This window comes from Symsagittifera roscoffensis, chromosome 9 (genome assembly GCF_963678635.1).
Source record: "Symsagittifera roscoffensis chromosome 9, txSymRosc1.1, whole genome shotgun sequence".
Classification (NCBI taxonomy): Eukaryota; Metazoa; Xenacoelomorpha; order Acoela; family Convolutidae; genus Symsagittifera; species Symsagittifera roscoffensis.
This window is the reverse complement of record NC_087070.1, coordinates 50296093-50305762: the sequence shown is the minus strand read 5'-3', so window position 1 is coordinate 50305762 and position 9670 is coordinate 50296093.

Sequence of the window (9670 nt, the reverse complement as noted above, 5' to 3'; positions counted from 1 at the left end):
TACTGCAAAAAGCAGCAACAACGATGTTGAAGTCGAGCTCAGGTATTGAAACCAGACCAAAAAATGATTTTATGAAAATGCGTCTCTCTCATATTTTCGATAAACTGGTTGTCATCCGACTTCTTGAATTATATTATGCACTAATTAGTCAGCAGAGCAACTGGCAAACAGAATCGTCTGAGTGTGACTACAGTGAGGAATCAAAATGGAGAAACTACTCCCCCCGTAGATTCTTCCCTGTTAAAGGGTCTTGTTAAAATCAGAGTTTTGCTTATCTGTTACTGGGTGGGGCAAAAACAGTAGCTTCTGGCCATTGAACAGTTCTGGCAGGTAACAGGTTATGAAACAAATTATCATGTTTCAACTTTAATGTCACCAGCGTTTTTCGTGTAAATGATATTGGAGGCTCGAATTTTGCTATTTTCGTCTAAAAGCACGTTTACCCTTAGAGTTTTTTTTTTCATAACAGGCCGAGAAACTGTTTCTTGCCCTCCACCCCTTAAAAACCCAAGTCTCTAAAAACAGCCTCCTCGTGATGCTATTGTTTTGTTTTGCTATGTGTGGTCAGAAAAGAGCGCTTGTAGTCCTGCTATATTACGGTTTAAAAACATTAAAAAATTAGACAACTTTTACTTTTAAAAGTTTGGTTTTCCGCACGCGTCATATTTGCGAAACAATACTAACATTTTTATGTCGTTTTTTGCTCCCAGTTGACGCAATTGTTGCGGCGCTTTAGATTGAAATATTTCTGTCAATGTGTTGTTTTCTCGCTCGATCATGATAAAATGTAAGATTATATTGGGAAACATGATCAAAATAAAGTGTTACAGATAATTTACATGAGTGAACTGAAACAAGGATGTTTTGAATGTTACTAAATTTCAGTTTTCCTTTTTTAAACTTAAGCTCCTTTCGAATTGATGCTCAAGTCAAAAATGGTGCTAAACTGGGTTTTTTTCTTCACTGTTTTGTTTATCTCCCAAAACTACCACAAACTATCTTTGCACCGTTTGTTTACCCCTACTTGAAATTAGCCGTGCTGCTTATTGTCTCTTGACGACTTGAAGCTAAGGGCGAATTCATTTCTTCAAAGTTTGGTGCAATCTGTCGCTCTCGATCAGTTTTTGCTTGCAACAATTTTTTTGCACAACTTGGCCGAGTAGCTAAACATGCTTGTCTAGAAAGAGTAAATCCTGTTGTTTTCTTGCAGTATATTGATTTTTCAGGAATACTTCGGGTTTCTTCCCAACCACCTCTTATCTACATCAGTTTCTTAATTGAAATAAAAGTTTCAAAATGTTAATTAATGAGAGGAAATATTTTTGTCGTTTCATTATTAGCCCGGATGCCAATTGTTGTAACAGCCGGACAAGGTGCACAAAAACACTTGTACCAAATCGAAGTTTGGGGAGTTATAGAGCACTTGTCGACCAACTGAACGATCGCTCCCTCATATGATTTAAGGGAGATCACTTTCAGTAGGTTATCGGAACCAATTGATTATTTTTCAGCCAGTCAGAAACATTTAAAATTGAACCAGAGTTTCATTTTTTCCTCTTTTGTGCTTATTTGGTATTTAACAGAATTCATGTTATCTTGGTGGTCTGCATTTTTCACCATCTTTTGGGACGCTTTTTTTCCATTGTGACTTGCTTCCCAAGCAAGTGAAGAGACAAATTGGAAGTGCAATTTTCATTCTTTTCCCTGGAAGAACTTATACTTTTTTTCCAGAGAGAATCGGGGAATTAAAAGGAGAACAGATTTTTTTCTGAAATTTTAAATGTATGTTACTACCTACATAGCCGAGCGTATATGTGTTGATCTCACACACCGTACGAGCAGGTTCAAATCCTTATCGGAGAGGAAAATTGTTTCACTAATTTTCTCAACTTGCCTATTAATTAGAAATGGAAAATTCCAAATTTTCTTGTTTTTCGTAAATCAAAAGGTAGGTCAATGGTTAAGTGTATCTGACACGAACTCCCAAACCGAGTAGCCGAAATCGCATATCCGTCCGTGAGAGAAATATACGTTTTCTTTTCTATAATTACCAAACTTATGTTAAATTTGATTCAAAATGAAACATTCAAACTTCCTAAACGAAAAAAAAAATACACACCTGCAGTTTTCAGTGGTATCACCTACTTGATCTTTGAAGGACACTGACTATGATGTTTCAAGACTGAGTTTTTTCCGCTATTGTCCTTTCCATCATTTGAATGATTTTATATCTCAACGTAATCGATCTCTCCTCATCTCTCCACCGCTATGAGCTGAGTCTATACCAGAAACTAATTATGAAAACGCGATTAAACAATAAAACCGAGTACTCAATTCGAGTCCCAGTTAAGCCAATTGAGAAATATTTTACCCTTTTTATATTTTGAACGTTTTGAGGTTATTAAAAACGTTCATACAAAATTGTCTGCCTTGTCTTTGGAATGTTTCAATATGCGCGAGTATAACAGGTTGACTTCTGTTTTAACTTACCTAAATTCCGTTCGTTTAATCACTAAATCATTAAAAATTTCATTTTTTTTCTGCACTTTTCTGCCGGTTCAGTGTAGTGGATATGAAGTACACTCTGAGTTTTGAGGTGGTGGTCTTTCGGTTTCATGTTTTCATTTCGTTGGACATAGTTGCTTCCATTATACCACTGATATCTTAGCATCACATCGCGCACGTCAACCGGGTTTCCTCGCTTTCACGTATGATTTTCCTTACTTTTCCAATGCTCTTATATCAACAAAATGTGGCTAGGAAAACCATTGTGGAGAGTCTAGCTTGGGATTCATATTGAGTTACATCAGCTGTAAGCAACAAAATAAAATTGATCCTGCTGATAAACTAACTAAAACCAACTAAGACAAACTGTAAAAAAAAATTACGGAAAATCCGTCAGACTGAGAGACTTGGAAAAACGATGTCACTTGGCCCCCTCTCTGTCCGTTTAGAATGTATATATGACTGCGGTTGCAAGTTCAGAGGAAGCATCATCGACTATATTAGAAATGCTAGGGATAGCAGGGTCTGTTGGTTCAATGGTGTTCGCGTAGAAAATACTGTCTGCGTAGGTTCGATTCCCGGGTATTCCATATTTGTGTCAATCATGTTTGTTTCACTGTTCTTTCAGAGACCTTTCAACTATTTTCCATGCTTCATCGTTATCGTATATTTCATGTGAGCTTCAAAAAAACAATTTTGCTCTACCCTCTTTGATATCATAATGCATTCGGTTTATGCTTTATACCTCTCGTTTCTTCATTTTGTGCCGATTCGCATTATTTTTGCAGAATAATTTTTTCTTTCGTCATCCCATAATTCTTCAAAAACAAAGAAAAACACTTTCCGCTCACCGCTTTCCCACTCTGAATTAAGTTTGTAAGCACCGCCTTTTTAAGTTTGTAAGCTCCGCCTTTTTATCCTGATCGGAGAGGAAAACTGTTTCACTTGTTTTCTCAACTTGCCTATTAATTAGAAATGGAAAATGTGAAACTTTCTTGTTTTTCGTAAATCGAAAGGTAGGTCAATGGTTAATTGTATCTGACGCGAACTCCCAAACCGAGTAGCGGAAATCGCATATCCGTCCGTGAGAGAAATATACGTTTTCTTTTCTATAATTACCAAACTTATGTTAAATTTGATTCAAAATGAAACATTCAAACTTCCTAAACGAAAAAAAAATACACACCTGCAGTTTTCAGTGGTATCTTCTACTTGATCTTTGAAGGACACTGACTATGATGTTTCAAGACTGAGTTTTTTCCGCTATTGTCCTTTCCATCATTTGAATGATTTTATATCTCAACGTAATCGATCTCTCCTCATCTCTCCACCGCTATGAGCTGAGTCTATACCAGAAACTAATTATGAAAAACGCAATTAAACAATAAAACCGAGTACTCAATTCGAGTCCCAGTTAAGCCAATTGAGAAATATTTTACCCTTTTTATATTTTGAACGTTTTGAGGTCATTAAAAACGTTCAAACAAATTGTCTGCCTTGTCTTTGGAATGTTTCAATATACGCGAGTATAACAGGTTGACTTCTGTTTTAACTTACCTAAATTCCGTTCGTTTAATCACTAATTCCTTAGAAATTTTATTTTTTTTCTGCACTTTTCTGCCGTTTCAGTGTAGTGGATATGAAGTACACTCTGAGTTTTGAGGTGGTGATCTTTCAGTTTCATGTTTTCAGTTCGTTGGACATAGTTGCTTCCATTATACCACTGAGATCTTAGCATCACATCGTGCTCGTCAACCGGGTTTCCTCGCTTTCACGTATGATATTCCTAACTTTTCCAATGCTCTTTGGTCAACGAAATGTGGCTAGGAAAACCATTGTGGAGAGTCTAGCTTGGGATTAATCTTGAGTTACATCAGCTGTAAGCAACAAAATAAAATTGATCCTGCTGATAAACTAACTAAAACCAACTAAGACAAACTGTAAAAAAAATTACGGAAAATCCGTCAGACTGAGAGACTTGGCAAAACAATGTCACTTGGCCCTCTCTGTCCGTTTAGAATGTATATATGACTGCGGTTGCAAGTTCAGAGGAAGCATTATTGACTATATTAGAATGCTCGGGATAGCAGGGTCTGTTGGTTCAATGGTGTTCGCGTAGAAAATACTGTCTGCGTTGGTTCGATTCGCGGGTATTCCATATTTGTGTCAATCATGTTTGTTTTACTGTTATTTCAGAGACCTTTCAGCTTTTTTCCATGCTTTATCGTTATTGTATATTTCATGTGCTTCAGAATAAAATTTTCCTCTACTTTCTTTGACATCATAATGCATTCGGTTTATGCTTTATACCTCTCGTTTCTTCATTTTGTTCCGATTCGGAATATTTTTGCAGAATAATTTTTCCTTTCGCCATCCCATAATTCTTCAAAAACAAAGAAATACACTTTGAGTTAAGACCGATGTGGTTAACTCATAGAGTAATTTCGGATAGGGTACACCGTCTGCTCGTCACGCTATCTTATTTTCGGCCGGATAGATTCGTGCAACTTCTTAGTCTAATACCGATCCTAATCTTACTCTTATACTATCTAGTCTCAGGTTGTTTAACTAGTCTCTGCTAGGCTCAATAGATCTAGGGTATACTGGTTTATTGCGGCTGCTGAAGTTCCTTTGGAGAGACAACTAATTTCTAAGTTAAATTCAAATCTCTCTGGTGCTGAAATTACAAGTAATTTCAGCACTTACAAATAAGTGGGTTGTTAGTTAGATGGATCATGATTGGTTAATATTAAATACTTTACAGTGGTAAAATATCTAATTTATCCAATCATAAAATGTAGTTTAGATCAGGTTCCACCCATCCGGGTTTTACAGAGTTTTTTAGAATAGTCTTTCTGCAATTCAAAGGATGGATGATGGACGTTGGTATTTGGCGAACATCATATTTCTTCTGGGTTCTCTTGTTAGAGAAGTTCCAGGTTCAATCGCTGTGGCTTCTCATGACAACGACTGGGTTTTTGCAACAAACTCAAATCTGATTTCAGAATGGTTGGCTATGACAGGTTTTTCTGTTCCATGTTGAGAACTTCTTTTGGGTTGACCTTGTCTGGGAATGGCGTGGAGATTGTGCGTGGAGGGGATGCCTGGTTAGTCGGATCTGTACGTATACTTGAACATCGAGGTGGTCATTGTTCTAGTTCAATGAAGTCCTTTTCTGCGAAGTCAAGTCGTACTCTAAATCCTTTGAGTTGTGATTGTGGGCGGCATATTGATTGTGGTTGGCCATTCTTTTTCGAGTGTAGTGGGTTCATTTTGTCTTTGGATGTTCGTCTTTGGTGTTGTATGCTGATCTATATACTGCAAGGTGTAATTTACATTTTATTAAGTTTTTATTAGTTTGGTGTTTTATTTATGATTTTGATTAGTAGTTTTCACAAAAGCTTTTTGTTTTAGTTCGGTTATTTTGAAGAGTTACTCACCCTTGAGTACCTCTTATTAAAAATAGAAGTGTGGTCACAAAGCGTGGATGTAGCGCGGTGGGTTAGGCCGGCTATAGAGCATGCTCAGGACGTCCTCTCTGGTGGGTTAGTCCAGGAGTGGGAGTATGATTTCGTGCGGTTTCTGTGAGAGGTCCTGTTATGTGATAACGTTTTATGTTGGGTTTATTGTGGTTTTTCTTATGTTTCGTTGGTTGTGTCCTTTTTTCAAAAATCAAATTGTTTTTGGTATGGGTTTGTCTTTCGACTTTTTTGTGTTTTATTATTTCTTTCTTAGACTTTATAATAGTCTTCAAAAGAATAAATTATCCAGTTTTAAACTGGGTTAATCCGGTTTGGGTACCGTTGGTTTCCTTTTCTTAGTCATGCTGTTATTCTATGTGTTGTGGTGTTTAGTAAGCTGCATTGGTTAGTTTTGTTTAGTATATAATTCCTTTCCAACCGGGTTAAAGGAAAGATTGAAACTTGTTATCGTGTGTTAGAGTTGTTGAGTGTGAAAACTTGAAACTAAAATTCATTATTTAAACAATTCTTCGTGGGCGAGCTGTGCGAGTTTGGATAGAATTCTTGTGCGAGTGAATGGAAATATCAAAAGGTTAGTACTGCATTTTCGTCTTATCAATTTACTACATAGAATTTCAGTTTTACTGCTAGTTTTTGGGGAAAAATTAAGTTACAAATTTTCATCATTATTAGAATTACTGCTTTTAGGGAAATAATTTATAAATTAATTTACAACATTTGTATGAACTTTATTTAATTTAGCTGGTGGAAAAGATTATTAGAGTTTTGAACAATTTGAAGAAGTTTTCTATTTTTTATTTTTCTTTTGTGTATTTTGCAGATGATCGTGGGATGAAGACTAAAAATCTAAATAAGACATGGATCAAGAATGGTTAGTATTTATATCGAATTTATTAGTGAAGAATATGTATAAGTTATACTTACCTGTTAGTCGTCGGGGAAAAATCCGTGGGGGAAGATGTCGTGTATTATGTCGGAGTTAGTTAGTAATTTTGCTAGTATGCGAATGATGTTTTTAGTTTGAAGCAGTGGCCAAAGCAATTGAAGTGCTTTAATGGTTTTTAGTTCTTCAGTGCCAACTGCAAAATCATAAGGTGTGTTTTGAATGAGATTATATAATTTGTGATTGTATTTAGTGTTGTGGATGAATTCTAATATTGGGATTTCTATAGGTTGAACAAATTCATGTGGGATAAGGAAGGGTCTGGATTCTTCTGCGTTGAAGGTCTTTGTGATGGGACAAAAAATATACATTTGGGTTACGGGATCATAATTGCGGAGAATACCGTGAAAGTTAGTATCTTTGATGCAATATGTGAAGTTAAGAAAAAATGGTGATGTGTATTTAGAGTTAATAAATTGAAAACGGTGGTGTGGTTGTCTTGATGGAGTGTGTAGGTCAAAGTGATTTTGTATGAAGCGGTAATATGTATATGTGTGGGTTTGTTTAGTGCGTAACATAATGTCGTGTGAGCAGTGCAAATCTCCTTCATGTGGTGCAAGGAAATGAAAGGTTAGTGAAAATAATGGAAATTTTTCTTTAAATCCTTCGTAAGCTTGTGTGTCGGTTAGTGCTTCAGAAATGATGTGATCGAATTTGCGATCAAATATATTGAGTGTAAAAACATATGGTGTTTTGATGAAAAATTTTTCTGTGATTTGTGGGTTAGCGAAACGGTCATCATCTAAAAATTGGTCTTGGTTAGCTCGGATGATGTTGTGATCGTAATATTCTAGCGTGTATTCGTTAGCTCGGGGTGCAGTGTGTGTTTTTAGTGACTTTTTATATCCTATATAAGTAAATTGTCTATGTGTTAGTGGTGTGGTGAGTCGATATAGCATATCTTTATTTCTTTCTATATCGATGTGAGTATTAGATAAAGGTAGGCAAAGGGGGTTAGTAAAATGATAATATGATGTCCAATGAAGTGTAGGCATTAAAACTTGTTCATCTACAAAACTACGTGTGTCGTTAGTGTTGTTAGGAGTGTTCAAAGTATATTGTGGAAATGAAGGTAGGGTAATTGCTAAAAAATCTTTCGTGTTAGTGTGATTTGGATGATTAATATATTCACGGGCTGTTCCTGGTTTTGTTGGAAATGGATGGTTCGGGAATTTTCTTTTGAAAGTGCGATAAGCTCTATTAGTGCTATTTGATGATTCGGTGGATGTGGATGATGGTGCTAATGATGCGGTATAAGCTGAAGAGGGTGTAGGGGTAGGTGGGTTTGATGATTCTATTGTGGATGAAATCTGATTTATAGTGGGGTTTTCAAGGTGGAAGGGTTGTTGTTGTAGGGTGATGAAATTATCTAGTTCCTTGGAGATTTGGGGAGTATCTGGAGAATTGGATGATCGGTCTGAATGAAATGAAGAGTAGGTTGGAGTGACTTGTGAAGCATAAGAGGGTGTAGAAATGGATGGAAGTGGGTTATTTGGCGGGATTGGTTGAAAAGGGGGTTTTGAAAAAACTGAGGAGTTGGTTTGAAAATTAATGAATGGAGATGGTTCAGAGTCTGCAAATTCATTAGGGGTTTCAATATTTGGGTTATTAAATTGTGAAATGGAGTATAAAACTGAGATATGTGAGTTAGTGTCTGAATTCATGCCTGATGTTACATTATTGGTTGGGAAATCGGGTGGCGGGAAAGCAAAAAGTGGAATTATTGTAATTGGAGTGTTGAGGTTAGTTGGGTGGGAATTTGAGCGGTGTAGGGATCCAAGTTGTCGGCTCATCGTGGGCTAAAAAAATTATTATTTTGAGACTGAAAAGCGGTGGTATGGGGTAGTTCTATAATTTGTTCATATGTATTTTCATCTAGTGGATGGTGTGTCATTATATGTTGAATGGGACTTTGTGATATGGTTGGTCGAAAATTCGAATTATGTGTTATTGCTAAATTTCGAAAATTTCGTGAGACTAGTGATAATGGATGGTTATGTGGTAGGGGTGGTAGCTGTGGTGCTGTAGGCGTTATGTCTACATTGTTATGTTCTTCGTCGTATGTGTTCTGTCTTGTTGCTATTTTTGTGTTGTATTCTTTTATTTGTGCGTCTAAAAGAATTTTGTTTATTGATGATGAAAAAATTCCAAAAAATCCTGCAAATAGTATGCGTGCTACACTTGCTTGTCTATTTACTTGTGTGTGTATAGCGCATGTATTATAGATTCCTTTTAAAAGCGAAAAAAGAAATCCTATAAAGTTAAACATTGCGTATAAAATAGTCAATTTTTCTAAGATGTAGTAGGGCCATCCTAGAAAATCGAGAATTTCATTTTTTAGTGTAACAAAGCTAAAAATATTTATAGGTGAAATATCTTGTGGTCTATATTTTTCACCGTTTAGATATATATAGTCTTTAATGTCTTTAAAATATCCGCTATAATCTTGTGTATAAATATCTGCAAATCCTGCGGTTTCGGCAAGTTTGCGTAAGTTTTGGTCAATTGATTGTCTTTGTATAGTGTCCATTTGTGTTAATAATTCTTGGAATTGTTGTGTTCTAATGTGATGTTGTATATCGGATTTTGAGTATATTCCAATTGACTGTAGGTCATTATTTGGGTTTCGAGCAATAGCTCTAATGCTTTCAGGTGAAAATTTTTTGAGTGATTGCATTAATGTGGGATATGGGGTAAGAAGGTAATATTTATCTTCATCAGGGTTCAGTTGAACTACATT